The sequence below is a fragment of the Trachypithecus francoisi genome, unplaced genomic scaffold (assembly GCF_009764315.1).
Source record: "Trachypithecus francoisi isolate TF-2019V2 unplaced genomic scaffold, Tfra_2.0 Lachesis_group3, whole genome shotgun sequence".
Lineage (NCBI taxonomy): Eukaryota > Metazoa > Chordata > Mammalia > Primates > Cercopithecidae > Trachypithecus > Trachypithecus francoisi.
This window is the reverse complement of record NW_022681468.1, coordinates 67,948,437-67,956,804: the sequence shown is the minus strand read 5'-3', so window position 1 is coordinate 67,956,804 and position 8,368 is coordinate 67,948,437. Positions and strand designations below refer to the sequence as shown.

The window sequence follows — 8,368 nt, the reverse complement described above, 5'->3', positions numbered from 1 at the left end:
TCTGGGAAACACGTTGCCCTCTTCCAGCACAGATCTTATGGAGGATCTCTAGAACGTTTATTTCTTATTTTGACTATTCATGACAACAAACTCCAGTACATTTTATCTGCCATTCTCCCACATCATTTTTTAGTTGCCTGAATTTGGAGAGAAGGGTTGGTATAGAGGAATAGAAAATACACATGTGCGGGCCTGCTAAGTGTACTGAGCAAAGCACATTCATCTACACGATATTATCTAATTGGTTTTTCTTTTTCTTTTTGAGCTTTTAAAAAATGGTGAGATATTACACAAGAAAATGAACACAATAGAAAACAATGGTTTATCACAAAGAGAAAATCTGAGAAGCCATCACCAAGGTTAAAAAGTAGAATGTTGCTAGCATCCCGACTGCCCTGGTACTGCCTGCCCACTCACCATCACCGTCCCACTCCCAAGATGGCTACTCTCTGGACTTCTATGGTTATTACTTTCTTCTGTTTATTTGTAATATACCAGCTGAGCCTACGTTCATAAGCACCGCAGTTTTTGAACTTTGTGTGATGAAATCATACAGTATGTACCCCTCGGTGTCCGGCTTCTTCGCTCAACATTATGTTTGTGAGACATTCATCTGTGTTGCTCCCCAAAGCTGACGGTTTAAGTCTCGGGGTCCAGTATTATTCTTTAAAACGTAGAAAGAGCAAGAGTGTTAAGTAAGCAGTTGGTTAAGTTCCGCAAAAGTTGCCAATCCAGGCGGCTTCAGTCCAGGACGCTCTTCCGGAGCAGTGTCTTTTAGCGCCCGGAGAAGTGAGGCCTGGGTTTGGGGTCCAAGTCCGAGGCTGCCCTGGAGCGAGTCCCGCAAGGCGGGTGCACTTGAGGTGGGCGCCACGGTGCTGTGGGCTCCTACGGGGCTGAGGCGCGGGAGAGGCGGGGCCGGGGAGGGCGCGCGGCTAGTTGCTGGGCGACGGAACGCGTCCTTTCTTCTGTGGAGCCAGTCGAGCCCTCCCGGCCCCTCGGCACCGGAAGGGCCTGTTGGACACTGGCCGAGCGGCGGGGCCAATCTCACCGCCACCTGAATGGGAGCTGAGGCGCCATCGAGGCTGGGTGAGAGGAGGACGCGGCCTGGGGCGCGGTGACTTCGTGCGGGCGCTTTGCGAAGGAGAGGTGCGTTGTTTGGGCGGAGCGGTTGTCCCCTCTGTTCCGCGTCGCTAATCCGTTGTGGCAGGTTCACCCCGGCAGAAATCAGGGTAGAAGGGGCTGGGGCACTGGGGCTGGAAAAGTTTGGGCTGCCTTTCGTGGGAGAATGCGCACGGGATGAAGAGGAGCTGGGAGGATTGAGAACCTGGTGGAAGGGAGAGGTAGGTGCACGACGCCAGACCGGGCTGTGGGGACAGGAGAAAAAGAGGCTAGGAAGGAGAAAGAGGGGGATTCAAAGAGACTTCGGGAGGTGAAAGGTCACAGTGGAGGTACTTTAATTTCCATCTACCTGACCTCTGCTGTCCCTTTATAGGGCAGCTTGTTTTGAGTAAACCTTAACCACCATTAGGTGACTGCTCCCACTAGGGTCAATGTGTGTAGTTTCAGAATAGAGAGCAGTTTCCTGAGTTTGGCTCTAACTCCTTGATGGACGGTGAGACACTATGGGCTTAATGCCAGGATTGCTGGCATTGAAGCCCACAGATCCACAATGGAACTATTGCAAACTACTGTTGCAGAAATATAAAGGAGATCAATAGTTTTTTTTTTTTTTAACATGCAAATCTCAAAGTTGAACAAATTGCTTTTTTCTTATCTACAACTTTATAGAGGCATAATTTATATTCAGTAAACTGCACAAATGAACAGTTGTACAATGTACAAGGTACGAGTTTTGACAGATGCATACACCTTTGAAACATTTCCTGCAATCAATATAACTGAACATTTTCATTCTTCTGCCGTCTTTGCTCTTCATCCCTGCTTTTAGCCCACATCCTGCAACCAGTCACATATCTGCTGTGTGATTAGGAGAAATACCTAATGCAGATGACAGGTTGATGGGTGCAGCAAACCACCATCGCACTTACATACCTATGTAACAATCCTGCGCATGTATCCCAGAACTTAAAGTATAATAATAAAAATAAAATATTTAATACAATTTAAAAAAACAGAGACTTGGTAATTTATAAAGAAAAGAGGTTTAATTGGCTCATGGTTCTATAGGTTCTACGGGATGCACAGCTCTGGCAACACCTTCTGGGGAGGCCTCAGGAAGCTAAAAATCATGGTGGAAGGCAAAGCGGGAGCAGCCACTTCACAGGATGAAAGCAGGAGCAAGAGAGAGTGGCGGAGAGGGGCCACACATTTTTCAATGGCCAGATCTTGCAAGAGCTCTCTCACTATTGCAAAGAGAGCACCAAGCCATAGGGGATCCTACCATGGCCCAAACACCTCCCGCCAGGCCCCACCTGCAGCACTGAGGATTATAATTTGACATAAGATTTGAGTGTGGACAAATATGCAAATTATATCAGAAATACAGGCTCCCCATCCAGGCTTGATGGGTGGGGTGGGAGTGGGGCCACAGTTTTTTCTGCAGTATTTAGCTGGAGTAACACAGTTATTGTCTAAAAACTTTTTGTCTTGCTAGGTTGCCCCTTTCCTAATGATTTGCCATGACCTTTTCCTTGATTACTGTAGCTTACTGTAGTAGGTTTTGAAATTGGATAGTGCAAGTCCTCCAGCCTTTTCTTTTTAAAAATCACATTGGTGATTTTAAGTCATTTGAATTTATGTATACATTTTAGATTTGGCTTGTAATTTCTACTTAAAACCCTGCTGTATTTTTTATTGGGATTGCATTGACTCTATAGATCTATTTGGGAGAATTGTGATTTTAAGAATATTGAGTTTTCCAATCTATGGACCTGTATGGATCATTTATGTAGATCATTTATGGATCATTTATGTAGATCTTTAATTTCCGTAAATAATGTTTTGTAATTTTCAGTGTAGAGATTTTGGGCATTTTTTGTTACATTGATTCCTATATGTTATGTTTTCTGGAGGCACTAGTGTAAGTGGAATTTAAAAAATATTTTCCAGTTGTTTCCTGCTACTATATAAACATGGAACTGATTTTGTATGTTGCTGTGTATTGTGCAACCTTTATATTTTCACTCATTAGTCCATATAGATTTTTGTAGATTCCTCAGGATTTTTACCCTAAAAATTATGTTATCTGCAAATAGGGACACTTTAACCTTTTCCTTTTCAATCTTTATTACTTTTATTTCTTTATCTTGCCATATTGCAATGGCTAAGACCTTCAGTATGATGTTGGATATGCATGAAAAGAGTGAGACATTTTTTCCTTGTTTCCAACTTTAGGAGGAAAGCATAAATATAATGTTGCTGTAAAGTTTTTGTAGATTTTCTTAATTAGATTGGGGACATTCCCTATGATTCATAGTTTGCCTAAAGCTACTAATTTATTTTTATCCTGAATGGTTGTTGAATTATTTCAAATATTTTTTTCACTACCAAAATAATCATATTGTTTTCATGTACTCTGTTAATATAGTGAATTATATTGATTTTCAAATAAATATAATAAATCAAGATACTTAAATCAATTTTTCAACCCTTGGATAAATCTATTTGGTCAAAATGTATCCTTTTCAAAAATATATTTTTGGATTTGATTTGCTAATATTTTGTTAATGATTTTTGCATGTATGCTCATAAGGAATATTAGTATGTAATGTTCTTTCTTTTAAAAAAGCCTTTGTCAGGTTTAGTATTATGGTTATGTAGGTATCATAAAATAAATTTTCCTTCCTCCTCTATTTGCTGAAATAAATGTATGTAAGATGGGTGTTATTTCTTTCTTGAGTATTTGAGAGAACCATCCAGGGCTGGAATTGTCCTTGTGGTAAGATTTTTTGATAACAGATAAAATTTTTTAAAAATATAGAGCTATTCAGATTTCCTGTTTCTTGTGTTAATTTTGTTAAGTTGTAATTTTCAGAATTGCCCATTTCATCTAAATTGTTAGATGTTGTTGGTGTAGTGTTGCTTATCACATTTTAAAAATTGTCCTTTAGTATCTTTAGGTTCTGTAGTGAAATCCTCTCTTTCATTCCTGATATTGGTGATTTTTGTTCTCTTAAACAGTCTAGTCAGATGGGTTTTTAAATTTTGTTGAAATTTTAAAAGAACCAACTCTTGACTTAGTTAATTTTCTCAATTCTTTTTTTGTTTTCCATGTGATTGATTTATATCCTTATATTTATTATTTCTTTCCATTACTTTGAGTATACGTTATTCTTCTTTTCCTAGATTCTTAATGTGGAACTTTAGGTTATTGATTTTAGACCTTTCTTTTTGATTTCATCATTTAGGGTATAAGTTTCCTTCTAAACACTGCTTCAGCTACACCCCACACATTCTGATATGTTGTGTTTTCATTATTATTCAGTCTAAAATATATCCTATGATTTAATAATATCTTTTGTTTTCAGTTTACTTACCTGTTGGCTTTTTAGTTGCACTTCTTTGCATTACTTTAAAAATGGTTTCTCTAGTAATTACAATACCCATCCTTAACATTTCAAAGTCTACTTAGAGTTAATATTGAACTAGTTCACATAAAATGCAGAAACTGTACAACCATATAGTTCTTTTGCCCATGCCTATCCCAGTCTTGTCTTTTTGGTTCTTGTCGTATGTACTGCACCTACTTACATAAACATTCCACAACACAATATTATACTTTTTATATATTATTTTTAAACTTAAGAGAAAAAAAGTAACTTCATGTACTTAGACATTTGACATTTGTCATCTTCATTCATTTTTAAAGATTTAAATTTCCTTCTGGTATCATTTCTCTTCTGCCTGAAGACCATTCTTTAGCATTTCTTGTAATTTCTATTGGCTGGTGAGTAATTCTCTTAGATTTTTTGTTTTATCTGAATATGTCTTTATTTTGTTTACCTTTTAAAAAAGAATATGCATGCTAGATATAGAATACTTGGTTGACAGTTTAAATTAATCAATTTATTTATTTATTTATTGAGACAGAGTCTTGCTGTGTTGCCCAGGCTGGAGTACAGTGGCACAATTTTGGCTTACTACAGCCTTTGCCTTCTGGGTTCAAGAAGTGTTCTTGCTTCAGCCTCCCAAGCAACTGGGATTACAGGTGCCCAGCACCATGCCCAGCTAATATTTGTATTTTTAGTAGAGATGGAGTTTCACCATGTTGGCCAGGCTTGTCTCAAACTCCTGACCTCAAGAGATCTGCTGCCTGGGCCTCCCAAAGTGTTGGGATTACAGGCATGAGCCACTGCACCTACTCTGGGTTGACAGTTAAAAAAAAATCTTTTAGCATGTTACAAATCCTGTTTCCCTGTCTTCTGTTCTTAGGGGTGTCTGATGAGAAGTTCATGGTCTTTGAATTATTGTTTTCCTGTCAACAACGTGTTGTTTCTCTCTGTCTGCTTTTGAATTTTGTCTTTGAATTTGTTTTTTATTGCCTTACATATGATTTTCTTTACATTTATTGTGATTGAGTTTCACTGAGCTTCTTGAATTTATAAATTTGTCTTTCTTCAAATTTAGGAAGTTCTCAAACATAATTATTTTTTATTTTTTGAGACAGATTCTCTCTTTGTCACTCAGGATGCTAGAGTGCAGTGGAGCAATCATTCTCCTTTTTCCTTGGGATTCTAATTGTCTGAATGTTAGTGGTTTTGGTATTATCCTTACAGGTATCTCAGGCTTTCTTTTTTCTCTTTTCTTATAATGGATAATTTCTGTGCATTTATCTTTAAACTCAGTTACTCTTTTCTCTGATATCTCCATTTTCCTAATCAATTTTTTTTGAAAATATATTTTCAGGTATAAAATTTCTGTTTTTATTTTTTTAATTTCTCTGCCAAGATTTTCTTTTTATTAATCTCTAGCATATTTTCCTTTACTTCATTGAGCATAGTTATAATGGTTGCTTTAATGTCCTTTTCTAATAATCTCAACATCTGAGTCATTTCTGGAATGGGATCTGTTCAATTTTCTTTTTCTTTTTATTAATCTCTAGTATATTTTCCTTTACTTGATTGGGCATAGTTATGAGAGTTACTTTAATTTAAGTCCTTTTCTAATAATCTCAACACCTGAGTCATTTCTGGACTGGGATCTGTTTATCATCTTTACCTCTGAGAATTAGTCAATTTTCCCAAGTCTTTTCATGCCAAGTATTTTTGGACTATATCCTAGACATTGTGAATGTTTTGTCAAGTAGAGTCTAGGTTCTGTCATATCCTTTCTGAAGAATGTTGTTGTTTCCCATTTAGCAGGTATTTCACCAGTCAGTTAAACTCACTGTAAGACCTGTCTTACTCTGTAGTTGGTGGTTCAGTTCAGCTCTTTAAGCCTTTGCTGTGCTACTTTGAGTTTGTCTTGCATATATATGAATCAAAGGTCAGTTGGAGATATGTGGGGTTTAGAAGAATTTGGGGATTATCTTCTCTGGGTCTATTCCCTCCAGAATTTCTCTCTCAGTTCTCAGTGATGTTTGTTGTCTGGGCTCCTTTCCCTGATTCTTATGGCTAGAATAATGAAGGGCTTCCTATCAATGTTTTTGACACTTGCACTATGCCATTCTGCAGTTATGGACTGTGTTTGAAGAAAAACCACAATAAACCAGAAACTTCTCTCCAGGCCAGTTTACACAAATGTTGACTTTCCTCCACGATCTTCCTGTTTTATTTACTCTGAAGAATTCTTAGGTCAATAAAAAAAATTTTGTCCAGACTTTATATGTTGTTGTGAGGAATTAGTCTGTAAAGATGCATCTGTGAATTAGCCAGGCATGGTAGCAGCTCCCTGTAGTCCCAGATACTCAGGAGGCTGAGATAGGAGAGTGGCGTGAACCCAGGAGGCAGAGCTTGTAGTGAGCCGAGATCACGCCACTGCACTCCAGCCTGGGCCACAGAGTGATACTCCATCTCAACACTGCACTCCAGCCTGGGTGACAGAGTGATACTCCATCTCAGAAAGAAAAAAAAAAAAAAAAGATGCATCTATGGCTCTTCAACAAATTGCTTTTGAAACTGAGAGCAGGCAACATTTTAACATGACAGAAGTACGATGACCATTAAACACACACACACACACACACACACACACATCGTTTTATTTTTATTTACTCTTTAAAAATTTTTATTTAAGACAGTCTTTGTCACCCAGGCTGGAGTGCAGTGGCACAATGATGGCTCACTGCAGCTTTGACCTCATGGGCTCAAGCAATCCTTCTACCTCAGCCTCCTGTCTAACTGGGACCAGAGGCATGTGCCACCATGCCTGGTTAATCTTTTATTTTTTGTAGAGATGGGGTCTCCCTATGTTGCCTTCTCTGGTCTTGAACTCCTGGGCTCAAGTGATTCTCCCTTCTTGGCCTCCCAAAGAGCTGGGATTACAAGATGAGCCACTGTACCTGGCCACATTTTGTTTTTAAATTTTGGCTTTTTAAGCAATTAAAGGGAGTCCAAGAAGGGAAGATAGAAAATGGGGAGAAGAAAAAAGCAGGGGAGTATTTTGTTGTTTCATTAGCTGTTATGTATTTATATATGTATGTATTTTTGAATGTAAGTATACATCCACAAGGGATATAGGCATATTCTAGGTGACTGTTATAAAGGGCTGAGGTTTTATAGTTATTGAAATTCTGTGAGCTTTTGAATAGCTTAGAGAGAAATCTCTTCTGAGCCTGAAAAATAGCATTTTTTCTATTTTCTATATCCTTTTAAATGAGCACATGTAAGTGGTTTTTACTATTATTGATATTAACAGGATTAAAGGCAGCAAAACAAGTATAGAAAGTGCAGAAAAATAGAAATAAATCAGTTTTCCCATTCTTTTAGCAAAATTAATATGTTTATATATTTCTTTTGAGGCTTTTCTTGTAAATGACAATGAGGGCACAAACAGATCTCATTTCTCCCACTGATATTTCAAAAGGAGGTATTGTTTTCAGAATATTTTTGTTTTCCTTGCAAGGCTGAAGATTTCACTAAATGAGGTAGATTGTCCTTGGGCTAAGAAGTTTCTTTTGGAACTTTAGTACTGTGCATTGGAAATTGACATTGGCCTGAAGTTTAGGAAGTATGTCAATTGAGATGATATTTGATTATGGACCTAGGAAAACCCAAATCTTGTTCTTAATAGGTTATCCTTCTCAGTGTGGTCCCCTGACTACATATAGGAAGAGGTCAAGGTCAGGTAATCCATATTACTTTCTGGGCCCATTCCTAATGTAATACTCTGATGAGTTAGGCCTAACATATGCAGACTGCTTTCCCTTTGTGAGGTGGGTTTGTGTAGCTTGGAACCAAGTCATGTGGTA

General features: G+C 38.1%; 1 protein-coding gene across 1 annotated transcript in view; it reads left to right on the top strand.

Annotated features, from left to right (window-relative positions):
- The first annotated feature begins 353 nt into the window (after positions 1-353).
- TTC6 (tetratricopeptide repeat domain 6) overlaps positions 354-8,368 on the top strand; it is a 147,651-nt gene continuing 139,636 nt past the window's right edge. The window contains exon 1 of the mRNA XM_033190834.1: positions 354-1,146. The gene's annotated coding sequence lies outside the window, so the exon portion shown is untranslated. The remainder of the gene's footprint in view (positions 1,147-8,368) is intronic.